This window comes from Lonchura striata, chromosome 30 (genome assembly GCF_050655825.1).
Source record: "Lonchura striata isolate lonStrDom1 chromosome 30, ASM5065582v1, whole genome shotgun sequence".
NCBI lineage: Eukaryota > Metazoa > Chordata > Aves > Passeriformes > Estrildidae > Lonchura > Lonchura striata.
In genome coordinates this window covers 5347574-5370912 of record NC_140732.1, presented here as the reverse complement: position 1 = coordinate 5370912, position 23339 = coordinate 5347574, and positions in this window count along the sequence as shown.

Below are 23339 nucleotides of genomic sequence, written 5' to 3'. Positions count from 1 at the left end.
CCTGCAGGCCATGAGAGCAGCAGTGAGGCAGCAATGCTGCCATGGATCCCTTCCTGCTCTGCTGGGCACAGCCTGTACAGATGTGTAGGGAAAGGCTCCGGCTGCTGAGTCCCAGGGGAGGGCTGAGGGAAATGCACCCACCTTGTCCTGTCTGCAGTGTTTTCTTCAGCGCTGGCTGCATGAGTTTGGATGGATCCAGGGATATCTTGTCTACAGTATATTGCATCTTTCCTGTCAGGGGACCTTAGAGAAAAATATTTCCATTTCCAATTAATTGATCCCACAAAACCTGTGCTCAGCCTGTGGGGTCAGCAGGGACACACTACTCACCCCTGCGATGGGAGCTGGGCTTGTCGGCAGTAGCCATAAAAGGAGCTGGAGAAGTCATCCCTACAGCCACACCTGTAAGTCAACAGCCACAGGAGCTTCTGTCATCTCTGCAGATCTGCACGGGCAGCACTGAGCCGCAGGAGCGGTGAGGGGATGGCCCAGGGCCAGGGCACACACGTGCATGGTTCTGTCCTGGCACCTGCAGCGATGCCCCCCTGGCCGAGCTTTGGGCTCTGAGCTGGCAGCTCTCGCAGGGGGAAAGGCCTTGACCTACCCTCACCATCTCCCAGAGGCTCAGTGATGGCTGTGGGCTGGGAAGCTGCACCACCTTCACCAACAGGTTCAGCTGCAAAGAAAGGCAGGACAGAACAGCTCCCGTGGTGCTGTAGGAGATCCTCAGGCTGCACCCAAGGCTCAGCCCTGGGGCACAGCCCTGGGCCCGGCCCCTTCCCTCTCTGCTCTTCTCTGGGGCTGCACAGAGCACACACAAGGACACTCTGGCATTGCACACGGGAGGAAGATGGACAGCTAAATCCCCCTTCCTCCCACTGGCAGTGATCCTGTGGGATCACTCAGGGCTTCAGAAAGGGAGCAGGGCGAGGCTGCCAGATTCCTACAACCCTGAGGTGATGTTGAGGGAACTGGAAGTTGGGGGAGCTCTTGTCACATTGGCTCTGATTATTCCCTCAGAAATGCACACTAAAAACTAGCCTCCAAAATCCTCCAAGAACTTCAATCCTTTTCCAGTAGGGCTTCCAAATAATCCCTGTTGTCATGCCAATCTAGAAGGGAGCACAGATCAGAACCATTTCCATAGTGTGCTGGTTTCACCGTCTGCCTTTAGGAACTGAGCACTTGTAAAAGTTTCGGATAAGGCCGTGGGATCCATATATGAATGGATAATGCAAAAGGTGCACAGGGGCCTGGGGAGCTCTGAGCTGGCTCCTGGTCACTCCCCAGACACTTTGCAGGTCCTACCAAGATCCATGGAGGGGAGGCTGGAGCAGTCCTGGTCCCTATGGTCTCTCTTCCTCCCACAGTGGAGATTCTCCCTAAAGCCCTGGGGAAGGCTCCAGCAGGCAGTGCCACAGGTATCCCTGCCTCCCTCTGTCCCTCCTGCCCTCCTACTGCTGGGACAAATCCCCCAGCCCAAGGGCACATAGCCAGGCTCTCTCAGGGTACACTGCAGCCTTGCTCTCCCCCTCTGCCCTTTCCCCACCATGGGCACCCTGTGCAGTCACTCCCAGGTTTCGGGATGTGCCTCCCATGCAGGGACCCCAGCAGGACTGCTCAGTACCCGAGTGCCCTGAGCATAACAATTCCTCTGGGCTGTGCCAGCCCTGTATGGGCTGTGCCTGTACTGCCAAGCAGCAGAGAGAGCTCAGCAGGGCTCAGGCCCAGAGGCTCAGCAATTACCTCCTGTGACTGTGCCTGGCATTGCCTCCCTTCCTGCAGCAGAGGCTGGCACAGAATCACTGCTTCCTCTGGGAAATGCCTCCTTCTGCACAGGCTCTTCTTTAATTTCTGGAGAATGGAAAAGAGATATCTGCATCAGATGGCAACATTCCCAACACAGAATGGGGAAGGTGACAACTTCAGGAGGCAAAAATTCTGTAAGGTATAGAGAAGCATCAGAAAACACTCAGGATGTTGGGACGGTCTGATGCTGTTCCCTTCTCCAAACATCTGCTAAACCTAATCTACCCGATAACAGGGGAATTGCAGGGGATCTAGGGTGTGCATGGCCCCTGGTGCAGTTTGGGCTCCCTGTCAGCTGGTACCAAATGCCTTCCTGCAGAGGCTGGGGAGAAGCTGCAGCCAGGCCAGGCTGGGAAACATCCCTGCAGGCCCTGAGAGCAGCAGCGAGGCAGCAATGCTGCCATGGATCCTTTCCTGCTGTGCTGGGCACAGTCTGTCCAGATGTGTAGGGAAAGGCTCCGGCTGCTGAGTCCCAGGGGAGGGCTGAGGGAAATGCACCCACCTTGACCTGTCTCCAGCGTTTTCTTCAGCGCTGGCTGCATGAGTTTGGATGGTTCCATGAATATCTTGTCTGCAGTATTTTGCATCTTTCCTGTCGGGGGACCTTAAGGGAAAAATATTTCCATTTCCCAAGAACGGATCCCACAAAACCTGTGCTCAGCCTGTGGGGTCAGCAGGGACACACTACTTACCCTCGCGATGGGAGCTGGGCTTGTCAGCAGTAGCCATAAAAGGTGCTGGAGAAGTCATCCCTACAGCCACACCTGTAACTGAACAGCCAAGGAGCTTCTGTCATCTCTGCAGATCTGCACAGGCAGCACTGAGCCGCAGGAGTGGTGAGGGGATGGCCCAGGGCTAGGGCACACACGTGCGTGGTTCTGTCCTGGCACCTGCAGCGATGCCCCCCTGGCCGAGCTTTGGGCTCTGAGCTGGCAGCTCTCGCAGGAGGAAAGGCTTTGACCTACCCTCACCATCTCCCAGAGGCTCAGTGATGGCTGTGGGCTGGGAAGCTGCACCACCTTCACCAACAGGTTCAGCTGCAAAGAAAGGCAGGACAGAACAGCTCCCGTGGTGCTGTAGGAGATCCTCAGGCTGCACCCAAGGCTCAGCCCCGGGACACAGCCCGGGGCCTGGCCCCTTCCCTCTCTGCTCTTCTCTGGGGCTGCACAGAGCACACACAAGGACACTCTGGCATTGCACACGGGAGGAAGATGGACAGCTAAATGCTCCTTCCTCCCACTGACAGTGATCCTGTGGGATCACTCAGGGCTCCAGAAAGGGAGCAGGGCGAGGCTTCCAGATTCCTTCAACTCTGAGATGATGTTAAGGGAAGTGGAAGATGGGGGAGCTCTTGTCACATTGGCTCTGATTTTCTCTCAGGAAAGGCACACTGAAAACTTGCCTCCAACATCCTCCCAGAACGTCAAGCTATTTTCCAGTAGGGCTTCCAAATAATCCATATTGTCATCCCAGTCTAGAAGGGAGCACAGATCAGAATCATTTCCATGGTGTGCTATGGTTCCCTTCTGCCTTTAGGAACTGAGCACTTGTAAGGGGTTCAGCTAATGCCGTGGGATCCATATGTGAATGGACAAGGCCAAAGGTGCACAGGGGCCTGGGGAGCTCTGAGCTGGCTCCTGGTCACTCCCCAGACTCTTTGCAGGCCCTACCAAGATCCATGGAGGGGAGGCTGGAGCAGTCCTGGTTCCTGTGGTCTCTCTTCCTCCCACAGGGGAACTCTCCCTAAAGCCCTGGGGAAGGCTCCAGCAGGCAGTGCCACAGGTATCCCTGCCTCCCTCTGTCCCTCCTGCCCTCCTACTGCTGGGACAAATCCTCCAGCCCAAGGGCACATAGCCAGGCTCTCTCAGGGCACAGTGCAGCCTTGCTATCCCCCTCTGCCCTTTCCCCACCATGGGCACACGGTGCAGTCACTCCAAGGTTTTGGGATGTGCCTCCCAGGCAGGGACCCCAGCAGGACTGCTCAGCACCCGAGTGCCCTGAGCATAACAATTCCTCTGGGCTGTGCCGTCCTTTTCCGAGCTGTGCCCACACTGCCAAGCAGCAGAGAGGGCAGCTCAAGGCTCAGCAGGGCTCAGGCCCAGAGGCTCAGCAATTACCTCCTGTGACTGTGCCTGGCATCGCCTCCTTTCCTGCAGCAGAGGCTGCCAATGAGCCACTGCTTCCATTTGGAAACTCAGCCTTCAGCACAGCCTCTCCTTCCATGTCTGAGGAAAGGAAAAAATACAGCTGGATCATCTGGGCTGTTTCCCAGCAGGAAGGTGATATCTTCAGGAGGCAGTGCTTGTCAAGGACATGGTTACAAATTAGGAAGTCTCTATAAACTATTTGGCTAAACCAGGGCTCTTCATTCTCCAAAGCGGTGCCCTTTCTGATAGACACAGAGACTGAGAAATTGCAGGGGATCTCAGGGTGTGCATGGGCCAGGGTGCAGTTGGAGCTCCCTGTCAGCTGGTGCCAAATGTCTTTCTGAAGAGGCTGGGGAGAAGCTGCAGCCAGGCCAGGCTGGGAAACAGCCTTGCATGCCGTGAGAGCAGCAGCGGGGCAGCGACGCTGCCGTGGATCCCTTCCTTCTGTGCCGGGCGCGGCCTGTCCAGATGTACAGGGAAACTTGCCTCCAACATCCTCCAAGAACTTCAAGCCATTTTCCAGTAGGCCTTCCAAAGAATCCATGTCACCATCCCAGTCTAGAAGGGAGCACAGATCAGAATCCTTTCCATGCTGTGCTGTGGTCTCCTTCTGCCTTTAGGAACTGAGCACTTGTAAGGGGCTCAGGTAAGGCCAAAGGGGCCTGGGGAGCTCTGAGCTGGCTCCTGGTCACTCTCCAGACACTTTGCAGGCCCTGGAAACCCCTCTGGATGATAGGGTGGAGCTGCTCCATGTGCATTGGGACTCCCTCCCTCCCACAGAGGAATCCCTCCCTAAAGCCCAGGGGAAAACCATCCCCAGAGCTTCCCGGGGTGCAGGGAGCACTGTCCTGGGAAAGGGCAGCCAGGCTGCCGGCTCACCTGCTCCCCACACTTGTAGCGGAGCAGCCTGGGCAATCCTGACAGGCAGGACCATGGCCAGGAGGAGCAGGAGGAGGAGGCGCAGGGCAAGGGCCATGGTGCCTTGCCCTGTGCCAGTCCTGCTGCTCTTGCTGCCACCACTGTCCTGACACCGCTGTCCCAATGTCAGCACCGCTGCTGCCACCGCCGCTGCTGCCGAAGCAGTTCTGCTCCAGGACTGCCTGCTCGGGCGTTGTGGTGCTCTGCAACCACGGGGCTCTGGGACCTCTGTGACCTCAGAGCCTGCTGTGACCTCAGCCTGCTGTGACCCCAGAGCCTGCTGTGACCTCAGGGCCTCAGCTGTACCCCCAGAGTGTACCCCCTTCTGTACAAATGGCCTGCCCTGACTGTAAATGTTTTGTTTCATCCAAGGGCCATTGCTCAGTAAAACCTTTATTTTGCTTGCTGACATTGCTGGTCAGACAGTGTCCCTGAAGATGCTCTTGATGCTTGCAGTATGAATTTATTTTATTGTTTCCTTGTTAGGTGGTTCGTTCTGTAGTACCCCCATGTTCTCCCTGAGTTTGTTCACCCCTGGGTTTTACTGTCCCTCAAAGCTGACCCTCATGCCCTTCCCTGCCCCTTGTTCCAGCTCTTTCCCTGCCTATCCTAGCAACCCAGTCCCTTCATCCCCAAACCTTCCCTGTCACTGTCACATCCGGCCAATCCCTGATTGCAACACCCCTTTGGAATGCCCCAATTCCTCAAGGCCCCACTGGCCCCTGTGACCCATCCTCTCCACCCTCCTACCCCAATGGGCTCCAGACCCTGGATGTGATCCCCTCACTCCTCCCCTGAGGATTCCCTCTTGGTGAGCTGTTTGTATGCACCCCCTGACTTGTATCTTGCACAGGAGTGCCGGGGGCTCTTTGTTTCTGCTCTCTTCACCTGAAATAAACTCTTTTTTGTGGAACCTCAAGACAGAGAGCTGCCTCCTCTCTCCTCTGCCCGGTCCCTCTGGTGGCTTGTGTGTGGCATCTTAGAACAAGTGGCTCGAAAGGTTCTACCTCTGGTAAATGCCCATAGCGAGGCAGTTCCCCACTCCTGGTGTGGTGCCGGAGTTCTAAGAGCTAGACTGAGTTCTGGTAGTGACTTCACTAATCTACAGAATGCCCCTTCTTCAGTGCCTGCGCTGGTGCTCTGCCATCTCACACACCAGAGTGGGATTCACATACTGCAGCCCAGAGTTAGGTTTTTGCACCATTGAAATGTGTGTGGTCAGCAGGATTGCTGGGGATAAATCTCTGCAGAGCTAAACAAAATATCTGCACCATCCCAGGCTGGATTTAAATAGGCACAGGAATTTTGGAAAGATGAGGACACGATAGCAGAGAAGAAAGTAAAAATTGGCTGAAAATAAAAGGAGGAAATGCTAAAGGAGTGATTTGTGCACATTTGGGGATTTATTTGTCTTGAATGCAAAGCAAAATCAGAAGGTCCTAAGTGCCCGAAAGATTGGCAATGTGAATGTCCTCCATAGCAGAGTGTTGGATCTCTGGATCCTTAATACAATTTTATTGTGCTGGAACAGTGGCAGTTTGAGCTGGTGCCTCTGGGGGATCCTGAACAAAGAACCTTTGGGCTTTTATACCCTCCCAGCTGAAGTGTGATAGTCTGGGGCCTTCCTGCTGTGTCCAAGTGGCCGGTCACGGGCTGGCACCACAGGTCCCCAGGTCCTCTGATGAGCCATCCCTCTCCTACAGTCAAGTTTAGTCTGTCACATTTGGCTTTTCTTTCTGATCCACCACTGCCACGGTGTCTGTCCTAGAAAATGCTTGCCCAGCTCAGCTGGACACCGAGGTCAGCACTGGCCACCTTCCCAATCCTCGGGAGGTAAGGTCAGCAGCTTTGGGTTTGGAATTCCTGATCCCCAAGGAGACCTTGGCTACAATGACAAAGGCAAGGAGTTGTCTCTTGCAGGGGTTTGTATTCCAACTTTATTTGGCAGCTCAGAAGAGCTTCTACCCGTCCATCAGTCGACATTCTGGGTAGAACTTTCTAGAAAGAAAGGAAGGGCTGCCGAGTGATGGATGGGTCCAGGGCCGGTCCTCAGAAGGGCTAAATTTCAGGGGAGGAGGGAAAGGAGGATTGACCTAGGGATGGGAGGAGGCAAGGGAGGGCAGGACCACTTACAAGGCGGTACAGGACTAAGCCACTGAACAAATGGAACAAACTCAATAGCACAATACAACACACCACCAGGACCACAAGAGCACATTGTCCTGAGGATGTAAAAATGCCTGTCCTTGCTGGAACGTTACTGTTGTGTGACACCACTGCAGGCAGAGCGGGCAGCTGTAGGGATGTTGACTCTCTTCCCTGGTGCCAGCCCTGCTGCATGCATCAGAGCTCCTGGGCCTTGGTGCTCGCTGGGACGTGGCCCGGCACCACAGGGAGTTACAAAGCATCTTCAAGGAATCACCACACGTTGAACCACATGATTTAGTCTGGGATTTTAAGTTGTTTCTCAACTTGAAGAGACCCTAAACAAGTCTGTAAAAGGCCTAAGCAAGTTCCTTAGGAATTGTCTCCCTGGCAAGTTCAGTTCTGTCCCCGAATGCCCCTCAGCGTTCTCAAGGCAGTGGCAGGAGCCAGGTGCTGACCCGGAGCCCCGTTGGGCAGGGAGAGCGCGGCACAGAGCGAGCCCTTGGCGCCCGGGATGGCCACAGGCCCGGGAGAGCCGGGCGGGCAGCGCCAGGGCCCCGCTCAGGGCCCCCCGGGCTCCTCTGGCATCGGTTCCGTCCCCTCGGGCGCTGAGCGGTGCCGGTGCCGCCGCTCTGCCTGCGGGGCTGTCTGTGCCTGGCCCAAATGGAGGCAGGGCCACGGCTGTGGCCCCTGGGCTCGGGGTGCCGCCTGCCCGGCGCTCAGCACCGCCCGTGCCGTGCCCGTGCAGCGCGACCCGGCGGGGCAGCTCCGCCTCGGCCCCTCGCCACAGCTGTCCCGGCACGGCGGCTGCCCCTGGGCCGTGGCAGCCCCGAGCCGGACGGGCCCGGCAGGGAACCCGGGAGGGCTCCGTCCCCTGCTAGCCTCACAAGAGACTCCAGCCCCACTGCCTGCAGCAGGAGGGACGCAAAGCACCGGCACGCTTAGGAGAGTCCACAGCCCTCTCCACACCTGAAACGAGGCCCCAAAACCCCGTCTGTGCTCAGCAGAGACCCCCAGCACCCTGCACACCTTGGCAGAGATCCCAACCCCCCTGCATGACTCACATAGGATTCCAAATCTCATGCATGCCTTCAAGTGGACCCCAGTGCCCTCCATGCCTCAGAGGGATCCTAAAATATCCCTGTGTGTCTCACAAGGGACCCGAGCCTCCTGTGCACCTTATGGGGTCTCCAAAGCCCCCATGTGCCTTATGGGGAAGCCCAGGCCAGCAACGCCAAGTGTTTTGACCTGGAAATCAAGTGTGGGTGCTGCTGTGTTTTTGTGCCTCTGGGGCTGTTCATCAGCCCTATCAGGCCCCAAGGCCACACAGCCCTTCCCTTCCCTTTCCTTATGGCTCTTGCTCAGAAAAGCAGACCCTGTGCTGCACCCTGGATTGGTGATGGCCCATCAATTAGGTCCCACCAATGTGTGTTAAATGGGGAGGAGCTTTGTTTTGCCTGCTGGCATTGCTGCTCAGGCTGTGTCCCTGGAGATTTTCTTGATGGCTTCCCTCTTTTCCTGGACATGCCACTGGAGGATGTCCAGGCCCAGATGATCCCACTGAAGGAAATGTGCCCTCAGCCCAGGGACGCTCAGCATGGGCTCCCCCAGCCCCTTGGGACCCCGCCGCTGGTCACAGCAGCCCCTGCCTGGCTCCTGCCTGCCCTCACCATGGGCATCCACGGCTGCAACTGGGCATGGAGCTCAGCCAGTGCTGGTGTCGGTTGCGCTTTGCTGCTGGTACCATCCAGACACTGGGGTGACAGCTCCATCTCTTTATTGCAATGGAAAAAGGGGCTATTGCCTCCCATGGCAGACGGGGGGAGGGGGTCACCTACAGTGTTGTTTAGAGGGCAGGGCCAGGGGGCTCAGGGGCAGAGGAAGGGCCATGTTGGTCTCAGTTGGGGCTGGAGGGTGCTGGGCTGATCCTGGGATTTCCAGAACAACACGGGAATGGGCTGGGATGGGACAGAGGGAGATCAAAAATGGATGAGGACAGCTTGGGGATGCCCATGGGGAGAGGAAGTGGCAGGGGGGTCTACAGGGTAATAGGGTTTTCCTCGTAGATGGTCATTTTGTGGTCCTCTTCTCAGAACTTCTAGAATAGGCTGCCCACATCCTTACTAGTGATAAAAGTGCTGCGTCGCTGTCTGGGTGTGAGGTGCAGCCACCGTCTTTCATCTCCTGTCCAGAAGCGTGACTGTGCAAAGAAAGAAGTGGCTGAGGCCCCCAGCTGCCAGTGGCACACAGGGACCCTCCTGCACAGCAGGGCCCAGAGCTGGCAGGGCTCCCCAGCACAGCTGGAGCGGCTGGCACACCTTGGCCCAGCTGCACAGCTGCCCCTCGAGGCCCCGGCGAGCAGGGGACGGCTCTGGGCAGGCTCCCTGGCCAGGAGTGGGTCCCAGAGCACCTCTGCCTTTCAAGGCCATCTCATCCCCTCACTTTCTCCTCCCACCTTGCTGTGCCTCTGCCCTGTGCCCCTGGGGCTGCTCTTGGCCAGGCAGCCTCAGGGGAAGCCAGCACTGGCTGCAGCCCCAGCAGACCCCCGGGACAAGGCCCAGCAATTGGGAGGCCAAGGAAAGCACTGGGCAGCAGCAGAACCCTCAGCAGAGTTCTTTGGACAGCCATGGACTGGCCACAACTTCACTGCAGCCTCACTGGGAATCCTCCCTGACTATCAGCAGCCTTTTAAAGGAAGCTGTTTGAGACTGAGATCAGCAAAACACTCACCATTTGCTCTTCCAGCAATACCAGATTCCAGCAGAGCACATCATCAGGCCAAGTGCTGCTCCACCCACAATGGCCATCAACTTCATCAAACAAGATGTTCCCCAGCAGAAATCTCTTCTCATGCTGTTCCAGATTTTGTCAGCACGTGTTGAGGTGCCAGCTGCATCTTGGGACCAAAGGGCAGTGTGAGCCATTGCTATGCTGCACTGCTGAGCTGGCAGCATGATGGATACAGCCAGGACATTCTCGCTCTCTGTTTCCCCCAGAGCTGGGCCCGCAGGCACCTTGCAGTCCCTTGGCACAGGACTGCTCAGTGCTCAAAGCCCTGAGCCCGCATGCCATAATTCCTCTCTGCTATGTTGTTCAGCTCCAAGCAATACTTGTGAAAGAGGGGGATAAAGACAAGGAAAATGCCCAGAGTTCTGGATCTGCTCCAAAACTCCATCCAGCAAAAAGCAGCCTCTCCGCATCTCTCCAGAGAGTGGGAAATTGCAGTCATCTCAGGCCCATGGTGCAGTTTGGGCTCCCTGTCAGCTGGTGCCAAATGCCTTCCTGCAGAGGCTGGGGAGAAGCTGCAGCCAGCCCAGGTAGGGAAACAGCACTGCAGGCCGTGAGAGCAGCAGCGGGGCAGCGAGGCTGCCATGGATCCCTTCCTGCTGTGCCGGGCATGGCCTCTCCAGATGTGCAGGGAAAGGCCCCGGCTGCTGAGGCCCAGGGGAAGGCTAAGGGAAATGCACCCACCATGCTGTCTCTCCAGATAATTCAGGATTTGTTCCAGATGCTGTTTGGATTCCTTCCAGGATTTACTAACTCCTATATGTTTGTTCTTTCTTCTCAGGGGACCTTAGAGAAAAATTTTCATTTCCCAGGCATGGATCCCGCAAAACCAGTGCTCAGCCTGTGGGGTGAACAGGGACACACCACTCACCCCTGCGATGGGAGCTGGGCTTGTCGGCAGTAGCCATAAAAGGTGCTGGAGAAGTCCTCCCTGCAGCCGCACCTGTAACTGAACAGCCACAGGAGCTTCTGTCATCTCTGCAGATCTGCACGGGCAGCACTGAGCCGCAGGAGCGGTGAGGGGATGGCCCAGGGCCAGGGCACACACGTGCGTGGTTCTGTCCTGGCACCTGCAGCGATGCCCCCCTGGCCGAGCTTTGGGCTCTGAGCTGGCAGCTCTCGCAGGGGGAAAGGCCTTGACCTACCCTCACCATCTCCCAGAGGCTCAGTGATGGGTATACGTTGGTAATCCCGATCCTCTTCATCCTCACGTTCAGCTGCAAAGAAAGGCAGGACAGAACAGCTATGGTGACACTGTTGAAGATTCTCCTTCAGGCCGCAGTGGCAGTGAGTGCCCCTGGGGGATTGGTGCCCTCCAAGGCACTCCCTCAGCTCTGCTTTCCACTCAGGAGCAGGGGCAGGGGCACCACGAGCCTGCGGTGGCCCCGCACCGGGATGGAAGCAGCCCCTTGTGGGGCTGTCAGGGAAGAAAGGACTCCCTGGAGCTGCCAGCAGCTCTAAACCCATTCCCAGCCGAGGCCAGGGGTTGGCAGAGGCAGCAAGAACAGCTCAGACTTCCTAGGGCAAGCAAAGGAGCTGTGAAAGGCTCAGCCTCGGGCACAGCCCTGGGCCCGGCCCCTTCCCTCTCTGCTCTTCTCTGGGACTGCACAGAGCACAGAGAAGGACACTCTGGCATTGCACATGGTGGAAGATGGATAGCTAAATGCTCCTTCCTCCCACTGAGAGCAATCCTCCTGTGGGATTGCTGTTGGGCACAGGAGTAGGAATTTGAAGACAGGATTTCCAGAATCCATCAAACTTCAAAGGATCTTAAAGGAAATCACACATAAATATTCCTCTGGACAATGATTTCTCTGTTAGGAAAGGGTTGCTGATAACTTACCTTCACCAGACTCCAAGATCCTTAAACCATGGTTTACCAGTCTTTCCAAATGATGCAAGTCATGGTCCCAATCTAGAAAGGAGCACAAATGGGAAATGTTCCATGGTGTGCTGGAATCCCCCCTTCTATGGGGAAGTGAGCACATCAAGGGGCTCAGGTAATACTGTGAGACCACACAGCCAAGCAGCAGAGAGGGCAGCTCAAGGCTCAGCAGGGTTCAGGCCCAGAGGCTCAGCAATTACCTTCAGTGACTGTGCCTGACATCACCTCCCTCCCTGCAGCAGAGGCTGCCAATGAGCCACTGCTTCCTCTGGGAAACCCAGCCTTCAGCAGAGCCTGTCCTTCGATCTCTGGGGAAAGGAAAAGGGACAGCTGGATCATTTGGGCTGTTACCCATCAGGAAGGTGTCATCTTCAGGAGGAAAAGCTTGTCTAAGTCATGGATGAGATTCAAGATAAAGACCAGGTTATGGGGGCTGCTCCAGGGCCTGCCCTCCACCAAACATCTGCCCCTCCAGATGTGCTCAGAGACTGGGAAATTGCAGGGGATCTCAGGGTGTGCATGGGCCAGGGTGCAGTTGGGGTTCCCTGTCAGCTGGTACCAAATGCCTTCCTGCAGAGGCTGGGGTGAAGCTGCAGCCAGGCCAGGCTGGGAAACATCCCTGCAGGCCGTGAGAGCAGCAGTGGGGCAGCGAGGCTGCCATGGATCCCTTCCTTCTGTGCCAGGCACGGCCTGTCCAGATGTGCAGGGAAAGCCCCTGTCTGCTGATTCCCAGGGGAAAGCTGAGGGAAATGCACCCACCTTGTCCTGTCTGCAGTGTTTTCTTCAGCATTGGCTGCATGAGTTTGGATGGATCCAGGGATATCTTGTCTGCAGTATATTGGATTTTCCCTGTTGGGGGACCTTAGAGAAAAATATTTCCATTTCCCAAGAACGGATCCCACTAAACCTGTGCTCAGCCTGTGGCGTCAGCAGGGACACACTACTCACCCCTGCGATAGGAGCTGGGCTTGCGGGTAGTAGCCGTAAAAGTAGCTGGAGAAGTCCTCCCTGCAGCCACACCTGTAAGTCAACAGCCACAGGAGCTTCTGTCATCTCTGCAGATCTGCACGGGCAGCACTGAGCCGCAGGAGCGGTGAGGGGATGGCCCAGGGCCAGGGCACACACGTGCGTGGTTCTGTCCTGGCACCTGCAGCGATGCCCCCCTGGCCGAGCTTTGGGCTCTGAGCTGGCAGCTCTCGCAGGGGGAAAGGCCTTGACCTACCCTCACCATCTCCCAGAGGCTCAGTGATGGCTGTGGGCTGGGAAGCTGCACCACCTTCACCAACAGGTTCAGCTGCAAAGAAAAGCAGGACAGAACAGCTCCCGTGGTGCTGTAGGAGATCCTCAGGCTGCACCCAAGGCTCAGCCCCGGGGCACAGCCCTGGGCCCGGCCCCTTCCCTCTCTGCTCTTCTCTGTGGCTGCACAGAGCACACACAAGGACACTCTGGCATTGCACACGGGAGGAAGATGGACAGCTAAATGCTCCTTCCTCCCACCGACAGTGATCCTGTGGGATCACTCAGGGCTCCAGAAAGGGAGCAGGGCGAGGCTCCGAGATTCCTTCAACCCTGAGGTGATATTGAGGGTAGTGGAAGATGGGGGAGCTCTTGTCACATTGATTATTGTCGTGGTTTGACACGGAAAGATAATTTTTCCCAGAAGGAAGAGGTCAATTTAGATATTGACCAATTGAAAGTAGACACGCCTCTGAGAACACAGAGGGGTTGAAAGCAGAATTCCCAGGGGAACTCGCTCTCTTTGGTTCCGGTCAGCGTGCAGTGCAGACCTTCCCCAGCCCAGCCACGAGCTGGGTGGGGGAGGGGAAGCCCCCATGGCCTGAGAAAGAGGGACTGTGTTTTGGGAGGATGCCAGTGAGTCAAGAGACCTGCTTCAGCTGGGAAAAGGACAAAGTGGAGTGAACAGAGAAAAGGGCATCCTTGAAAGGAAAAATCCTAAAGGCAGTCTGACCATCCATGCATTGGTGGTGAGAGCACTGTGCATGGAAAGGAGAAGGGTCACCATGGCAAACTTTTTTCTCCGGGCGGTGCCATGTGTGACATGGAAACACAGGATGTGAAGCTCTGTTTCTTGGGGGGTCTGTGGCACAGGAGAGACTCTGTTCCCTCGATGGACTGAGCATCGGTTGTTTGAAGGGTGGAAACCTGATTGGGGTCCAGATTGTGTCTCACTGTGGTTTGTTGGAGTTGGGTGGTGAGGGGGAGGAATGTTTTGCAAGGTTTTCATATGGATTTTGTGGGTTATTTTTTTTCCCTTCTTTAGTTTTCTCTTTTCTTTTGTAGTGGTAGTTTAATAAAGTTTTTTCTCCTGTTATTAAGCTTGGGCCTGCTTTGCTCTATTCTAGATTCCACTTCACAGCATTCAAGGTAGGGATAACATTTTCATGGGGGCACTGGCATTGTGCCAGTGTCAAACCATGACAATTATTCTCTCAGAAAAGGTAGACCGAAAACGTGCCTCCAAAATCCTCCACAAACTTAATCTCATTTTCCAGTAGGGCTTCCAAATAATCCATATTGTCATCCCAGTCTAGAAGGGAGCACAGATCAGAATCATTTCCATGGTGTGCTGTGGTCCCCTTCTGCCTTTAGGAACTGAGCACTGCAGGGGGGTTGGGTTAGACCGTGGGATCCCAATGTGAATGGACATGGCCAAAGGTGCACAGGGGCCTGGGCTTGCTCCTGGTCACAGTCCATCCATTTTGCAGGCCCTACCAAGATCTGTGGAGGGGAGTTGGAGCAACCTGGGGCCTCTCTTCCTCCCACAGAGGAAACCCTCTCTAAAGCCCAGGAGAAAACTGCAGAAGGCAGTGCCACAGATATCCCTGCCTCCCTCTGTCCCTCCTGCCCTCCTACTGCTGCGACAAATCCCCCAGCCCAACGGCACATAGCCAGGCCCTCTCAGGACACACTGGAGCCTTGCTCCCCCTCTCTACCCTATCCCCACCATGGGCACCCTGTGCAGTCACTCCCAGGTTTCGGGATGTGCCTCCTATGGAGGGACCCCAGCAGGACTGCTCAGTACCCGAGTGCCCTGAGCATAACAATTCCTCTGGGCTGTGCCAGCTCTGTTTGGGCTGTGCCCGCACTGCCAAGCAGCAGAGAGAGCAGCTCAAGTCTCAGCAGGGCTCAGGCTGAGAGGCTTAGCAATTACCTCCCGAGACTGTGCCTGGCATCGCCTCCTTTCCTGCAGCAGAGGCTGGCACAGAATCACAGCCTCCTCCGGAAAGTTCAGCCCTCAGCACAGCTTCTCCATCCATTTCTGGAGAAAGGAAGAGGCACAGCTGGATCAGGTGGGGCTGCTTCCCATAATGGAAGGGGCATCTTCATGTGGCAATGCTTGTCAAAGACATTGATATGGATCAAGAAAAGGCTCAAGCTCTTGGGACTGGGCCAGAGCACGCCTTTGTGGGGAGCACTCCCTTGAAAACAGCTGTGCTTCCTGATCTGCTCAGACACAGGGAAACTGCAGGGGACCTCAGCATATGCATGGCCCATGCTCCACTTGGGGCTCCCTGTCATCTGGAGCCAAATGCCTTCCTGCAGAGGCTGGGGGGAAGCTGCAGCCAGCCCAGGCTGGGAAACAGCCCTGCAGGCCGTGACAACAGCAGCAGGGCAGCGAGGCTACCATGGATCCCTTCCTGCTGTGCCAGGCACAGCCTGTCCAGATGTGCAGGGCAAGACCCCGGCTGTTGAGTCCCAGGGGAAGGCTGCGGGAAATGCACCCACCTTGTACCCCCTGCAGCATTTTCTTCAGCATTTGCCACATGACTTCAAATGGTTTCTGGTATATCTTGTCTGCCATCTGGTTCGTGTTTTCTATTGGAGGATCTTAACAGAAAGTTGAGCCATTTTCTAGGAATAGATCCCACAAAACCATTGCTCAGCCTGTGGGGTCAGCAGGGACATACTACTCACCCCTGTGATGGGAGCTGAGTTGGTGCGCATCATCCAGCCCAGGAGTTGGAGAAATCCTCTCTGCAGACATGCCTGTAACTGAACAGCCACACAAGCTTCTGTCACCTGGTCCCTTCCAGATGGTCAATGATTAGGAGACACTGAGAACATACCTGCAGGAATGCCAGAGGGCTTCAAAGTGTCATACTGCCGGGCTAATGGAGAAGCCTTCCCATCACCCGCATCTAGAAGCAAACCAAGATGAGAACATTTCCATTGTGTGCCAGGGCTGGCTCTGGCCCTGGGCTCGCAGCAGGGCTCCCGCTCGGGGCTGCTCCTGTGCCTTGGGCCTCTGGGCACTCAGGGCCGGCTGCAGGAGCAGCTGCAGCGGGAGGGACGTTCGTGCACAAGTCCCAATTCCCCGGGGCTGTGAATGAGCTCCAGAGGCCTGGAAGCCGAGGCACCTCCAGCTTTGGCTGCTGCTGGGCCGTGCAAGGGCAGGGCCTGGGGGAAGAGCTGCTGCCACACAGCCCCGCCGAGGGCTGAGCCCGGCTGAGCTGGCACAGCAATTACCTCCTGTGCCCGTGTCCGTGCCTGGCATTGCCTTCCTTCCTGCAGCAGGGGCTGGCACCAATGAGCCACTGCTTCCTTTAGGAAATGCCGCTTTCCACTGAATCTCTATGTCCATCTCTTGGGAAAGGAATGGAGACAGTTGGATCAGATGGAACTGTTCCCCACTTGGCTGGTGACATCTTCAGGAGGCAGTATTGGTCAAAGACATAGACCAGGAAAATGCCCAGTTTTTTGGAGATGGGCCGTGGAGCTCAGGCCCAGAGTCCCTCCTCCAACAGTCCCTCCTCCAAACAGCAACTCTTTCCTGATCATTCAGGGGACTGGGAAATTGAAGGGGATCTCAGGGTGTGCATGGCCCCTGGTGCACTTTGGGCTCCTTGTCAGCTGGTGCCAAATGCCTTCCTGCAGAGGCTGGGGAGAAGCTGCAGCCAGCCCAGGCAGGGAAACAGCTCTTCAGGCCGTGAGAGCAGCAGCGGGACAGCGAGGCTGCCATGGATCCTTTCCTGCTGTGCTGGGCACGGCCTGTCCAGATGTGCAGGGCAAGGCCCCGTCTGCTGAGTCCCAGGGGAAGGCTGAGGGAAGTGCTCTCACCATGCCCTTTGTGCAGTTCCTCCACTATTTGCGTCAGGATGTTGTTTGACTCAAGCAATTCCTTCTCTCCTCTAGCTTTGTTCTTCCCTCTTGGAGGACCTTAACAGAAAATAGTTCCATTCCTTAGGACTGGATTCAAAAACCAGAGCTCAGCCTGTGGGGTCAGCAGGGACACACTACTCACCCCTGCGACGGGAGCTGGGCTTGCGCGTAGCAATCACCAAAGGGGACGGAAAAATCCTCTCTGCAGACACACCTGTAACTCAACAGCCACAGAACTTTCTGTCACCTGGTTCCTGCCAGGTTGTCAGCAATTATTCCTTGGTGGGACAGTGAGAACATACCTGCAGGAGGCTCCAACGGCTTCACAACGTTATGCAGCCAAGCTAATGGAGAAGCCTTCCCAGCAAGCTCATCTGCAATGGAGCAAAGATGAGAAGATTTTCTATGGTGTGCTTGGATCCTGTTCTGCCTCAGGGAACTGGGCACTGCAAGGCGGTTGGGTAAGGCCGTGGGAGCCAGATAAGAATGGACATGGCCAAAGGTGCACAGGGGCCTGGGGAGCTCTGGGCTGGCTCCTGGTCACTCTCCACATTCTATCCCTGCCCTGTGCAAGATCCCTGGAAGAGAAGGTGGAGCAGCCCAGGGCCCAGTGGGAGTCTCTCACTCCCACACTGAGGAAATCCCCTCTAAAGCCCAGGGGAAGGATCCAGCAGGCAGTGCCACAGCTCACCCTGCCTCCCTCTGCCCGTTCTGCTCTCCCACTGCTGGGATACCACCCCCAGCCCAAGGGCACATAGCCAGGCTCTCTCAGGGCACACTGCAGCCTTTCTCTCCCCCTCTGCCCTTCCCCACCATAGGCAGACCATGCAGTCTCTCCCAGGTTTCAGGATGTGCCTCCCAGGCAGGGACCCCAGCAGGACTGCTCAGTACCCGAGTGCCCTGAGCATAACAATTCCTCTGGGCTGTGACGGCCTAGTCCGGGCTGTGCCTGCACTGCCAAGCAGCAGAGAGGGCAGCTCAAGGTTCAGCTGGGCTCAGGCCCAGAGGCTCAGCAATTACCTCCTGTGACTGTGCCTGGCATTGCCTCCCTTCCTGCAGCAGAGGCTGGCACAGAATCACTGCTTCCTCTGGGAAATGCCTCCTTCTGCACAGGCTCTTCTTTAATTTCTGGAGAATGGAAAAGAGATATCTGCATCAGATAGCAACATTCCCAACACGGAATGGGGAAGGTGACAACTTCAGGAGGCAATAATTGTGAAAGCTATGGAGAAGCATCAGAAAACACTCAGGATGTTGGGACGGTCCGATGCGGGTCCCTTCTCCAAACATCCCCTAAACCTAATCTACCCGATAACAGGGGAATTGCAGGGGATCTCAGCGTGTGCATGGCCCCTGGTGCAGTTTGGGCTCCCTGTCAGCTGGTGCCAAATGCCTTCCTGCAGAGGCTGGGGAGAAGCTGCAGCCAGCCCAGGCTGGGAAACATCCCTGCAGGCCATGAGAGCAGCGGCGAGGCAGCAATGCTGCCATGGATCCCTTCATGCTCTGCCGGGCACAGCCTGTCCAGATGTGTAGGGAAAGCCCCTGGCTGCTGAGTCCCAGGGGATGGCTGCGGGACATGCACCCACCTTGTCCTGTCTCCATCGTTTTCTTCAGCGCTGGCTTCATGAGTTTGGATGGATCTAGGGATATCTTGTCTACAGTATACTGGATCTTTCCTGTCGGGGGACCTTAGAGAAAAATGTTTCCATTTCCCAAGAACGGATCCCACAAAACCTGTGCTCAGCCTGTGGCGTCCGCAGGAACACACTACTCACCCCTGCGATGGGAGCTGGGCTTGTCAGCAGTAGCCATAAAAGGTGCTGGAGAAGTCCTCCCTGCAGCCGCACCTGTAACTGAACAGCCACAGGAGCTTCTGTCATCTCTGCAGATCTGCACGGGCAGCACTGAGCCGCAGGAGCGGTGAGGGGATGGCCCAGGGTCAGGGCACACACGTGCGTGGTTCTGTCCTGGCACCTGCAGCGATGCCCCCCTGGCCGAGCTTTGGGCTCTGAGCCGGCAGCTCTCGCAGGGGGAAAGGCCTTGACCTACCCTCACCATCTCCCAGAGGCTCAGTAATGGCTGTGGGCTGGGAAGCTGCACCACCTTCACCAACAGGTTCAGCTGCAAAGAAAGGCAGGACAGAACAGCTCCCGTGGTGCTGTAGATCCTCAGGCTGCACCCAAGGCTCAGCCCTTGGGCACAGCCCTGGGCCCGGCCCCTTCCCTCTCTGCTCTTCTCTGGGGCTGCACAGAGCACACACAAGGACACTCTGGCATTGCACACGGGAGGAAGATGGACAGCTAAATGCTCCTTCCTCCCACTGACATTGAACCTGTGGGATCACTCAGGGGTACCAGAAAGGGAGCAGGGCGAGGCTCCCAGATTCCTTCAACCCTGAGGTGATGTTGAGGGAACTGGAAGATGGGGGAGCTCGTGTCACATTGGCTCTGATAATTCTCTCAGAAATGCACACTGAAAACTTGCCTCCAAAATCCTCCAAGAACTTCAAGCCATTTTCCAGTAGGGCTTCAAAAGAATCCCCATTGTCATCCCAATCTAGAAGGGAGCACAGATCAGAATAATTTCCATGGTGTGCTGGGTTCACCGTCTGCCTTTAGGAACTGAGCACTTTTAAAAGGTTCGGATAAGGCCGTGGGATCCACATGTGAATGGACAAGGCCAAAGGTGAACAGGGGCCTGGGGAGCTCTGAGCTGGCTCCTGGTCACTCCCCAGACTCTTTGCAGGTCCTACCAAGATCCATGGAGGGGAGGCTGGAGCAGTCCTGGTTCCTGTGGTCTCTCTTCCTCCCACAGAGGAAACTCTCCCTAAAGCCCTGGGGAAGGCTCCACAAGGCAGTGCCATAGGTATCCCTGCCTCCATCTGTCCCTCCTGCCCTCCTACTGCTGCGACAAATCCCCCAGCCCAAGGGCACATAGCCAGGCTCTCTCAGGGCACACTGCAGCCTTGCTCTCGCCCTCTGCCCTTTCACCACCATGGGCACCCTGTGCAGTCACTCCCATGTTTTGGGATGTGCCTCCCAGGCAGGGACCCCAGCAGGACTGCTCAGTACCCGAGTGCCCTGAGCATAACAATTCCTCTGGGCTGTGCCGGCCTTGTCCGGGCTGTGCCCACACTGCCAAGCAGCAGAGAGGGCAGCTCAAGGCTCAGCAGGGCTCAGGCCCTGAGGCTCAGCAATTACCTCCTGTGACTGTGCCTGGCATCACCTCCTTTCCTGCAGCAGAGGCTGCCAATGAGCCACTGCTTCCTTTTGGAAGTTCAGCCTCCAGCACAGCCTCTCCTTCCATCTCTGGGGAAAGGAAAAGATACAGCTGGATCATCTGGGCTGTTTCCCAGCAGGAAGGTGACATCTTCAGAAGGCAGTGATTGTCAAGCACATGGTTTCAAATTAGAAAGTCTCTATGAACTATTTGGCTCAACCAGGGCTCTCCGCTCTCCAAAGCGGTGCCCTTTCTGATAGACACAGAGACTGGGAAATTGCAGGGGATCTCAGGGTGGGCATGGGCCAGGGTGCAGTTGGGGCTCCCTGTCAGCTGGTGCCAAATGCCTTCCTGCAGAGGCTGGGGAGAAGCTGCAGCCAGCCCAGGCTGGGAAACATCCCTGCAGGCCGTGAGAACAGCAGCGGGGCAGCGAGGCTGCCATGGATCCCTTCCTGCTGTGCTGGGCACAGTCTGTCCAGATGTGCAGGGAAAGCCCCTGGCTGCTGAGTCCCAGGGGACAGCTGCGGGAAATGCACCCACCTTGTCCTGTCTCCATCATTATCTTCAGTGCTGGCTGAAGAAGTTTGGATGGATCCAGCGATATCTTGTCTGCAGTATATTGCATCTTACCTGTCGGGGGACCTTAGAGAAAAATATTTCCATTTCCCAAGAACTGATCCCACAAAACCTGTGCTCAGCCTGTGGGGTCAGCAGGGACACACTACTCACCCCTGCGATGGGAGCTGGGCTTGTCGGTAGTAGCCATAAAAGGAGCTGGAGAAGTCCTCCCTGCAGCCACACCTGTAACTGAACAGCCACAGGAGCTTCTGTCATCTCTGCAGATCTGCACGGGCAGCACTGAGCCGCAGGAGCGGTGAGGGGATGGCCCAGGGCCAGGGCACACACGTGCGTGGTTCTATCCTGGCACCTGCAGCGATGCCCCCCTGGCCGAGCTTTGGGCTCTGAGCTGGCAGCTCTCGCAGGGGGAAAGGCCTTGACCTACCCTCACCATCTCCCAGAGGCTCAGTAATGGCTGTGGGCTGGGAAGCTGCACCACCTTCACCAACAGGTTCAGCTGCAAAGAAAGGCAGGACAGAACAGCTCCCGTGGTGCTGTAGGAGATCCTCAGGCTGTACCCAAGGCTCAGCCCCGGGGCACAGCCCTGGGCCTGGCCCCTTCCCTCTCTGCTCTTCTCTGGGGCTGCACAGAGCACACACAAGGACACTCTGGCATTGCACACGGGAGGAAGATGGACAGCTAAATGCTCCTTCCTCCCACTGACAGTGATCCTGTGGGATCACTCAGGGATCCAGAAAGGGAGTAGGTCAAGGCTTCCAGATTCCTTCAACCCTGAGGTGATGTTGAGGGAAGTGGAATTGGGGAGAGCTTGTGTCACATTGGCTCTGATTTTCTCTCAGGAAAGGCACACTGAAAACTTGCCTCCAACATCCTCCCAGATCGTCAAGCTATTTTCCAGTAGGTCTTCCAAATAATCCACGTTGTCATTCCAGTCTAGAAGGGAGCACAGGTCTGAATCATTTCCATGGTGTGCTGGGTTCACCGTCTGCCTTTAGGAACTGAGCACTTGTAAGGGGTTCAGCTAATGCCGTGGGATCCAGATGTGAATGGACAAAGCCAAAAGTGCACAGGGGCCTGGGGAGCTCTGAGCTGGCTCCTGGTCACTCCCCAGACTCTTTGCAGGTCCTACCAAGATCCATGGAGGGGAGGCTGGAGCAGTCCTGGTTCGTGTGGTCTCTCTTCCTCCCACAGAGGAAACTCTCCCTAAAGCCCTGGGGAAGGCTCCAGCAGGCAGTGCCACAGATATCCCTGCCTCCATCTGTCCCTCCTGCCCTCCTACTGCTGCGACAAATCCCCCAGCCCAAGGGCACATAGCCAGGCTCTCTCAGGGCACACTGCTGCCTTGCTCTCTGCCTCTGCCCTTTCCCCACCATGGGCACCCCGTGCAGTCAATCCCAGGTTTTGGGATGTGCCTGCTATGGAGGAACCCCAGCAGGACTGCTCAGTAGCCGAGTGCCCTGAGCATAACAATTCCGCTGGGCTGTGCCGGCCTTGTCCGAGCTGTGCCCGCACTGCCAAGCAGCAGAGAGGGCAGCTCAAGGTTCAGCAGGGCTCAGGCCCAGAGGCTCAGCAATTATTACCTCCTGTGACTGTGCCTGGCATCGCCTCCTTTCCTGCAGCAGAGGCTGCCAATGAGCCACTGCTTCCTTTTAGAAGCTCAGCCTCCAGCACAGCCTCTCCTTCCATCTCTGGGGAAAGGAAAAGATACAGCTGGATCATCTGGGCTGTTTCCCAGCAGGAAGGTGATATCTTCAGGAGGCAGTGCTTGTCAAGGACATGGTTACAAATTAGGAAGTCTCTATAAACTATTTGGCTAAACCAGGGCTCTTCATTCTCCAAAGCGGTGCCCTTTCTGATAGACACAGAGACTGGGAAATTGCAGGGGATCTCAGGGTGTGCATGGGCCAGGGTGCAGTTGGAGCTCCCTGTCAGCTGGTGCCAAATGCCTTCCTGCAGAGGCTGGGGAGAAGCTGCAGCCAGGCCAGGCTGGAAAACAGCCTTGCATGCCTTGAGAACAGCAGCGGGGCAGCGAGGCTGCCGTGGATCCCTTCCTTCTGTGCCATGCGCGGCCTGTCCAGATGTACAGGGAGACTTGCCTCCAACATCCTCCAAGAACGTCAAGCCATTTTCCAGTAGGCCTTCCAAAGAATCCATGTCACCATCCCAGTCTAGAAGGGAGCACAGATCAGAATCCTTTCCATGCTGTGCTGTGGTCTCCTTCTGCCTTTAGGAACTGAGCACTTGTAAGGGGCTCAGGTAAGGCCAAAGGGGCCTGGGGAGCTCTGAGCTGGCTCCTGGTCACTCTCCAGACTCTTTGCAGGCCCTGGAAACCCCTCTGGATGATAGGGTGGAGCTGCTCCATGTGCATTGGCACTCCCTCCCTCCCACAGAGGAATCCCTCCCTAAAGCCCAGGGGAAAACCATCCCCAGCACTTCCCGGGGTGCAGGGAGCGCTGTCCTGGGAAAGGGCAGCCAGGCTGCCGGCTCACCTGCTCCCCATGCCTGTAGCGGAGCAGCCTGGGCAATCCTGGCAGGCAGGGCCACGGCCAGGAGGAGCAGGAGGAGGAGGCGCAGGGCAAGGGCCATGGTGCCTTGCCCTGTGCCAGTCCTGCTGCTCTTGCTGCCACCACTGTCCTGACACCGCTGTCCCAATGTCAGCACCGCTGCTGCCACCGCCGCTGCTGCCGAAGCAGTTCTGCTCCAGGACTGCCTGCTCGGGCGTTGTGGTG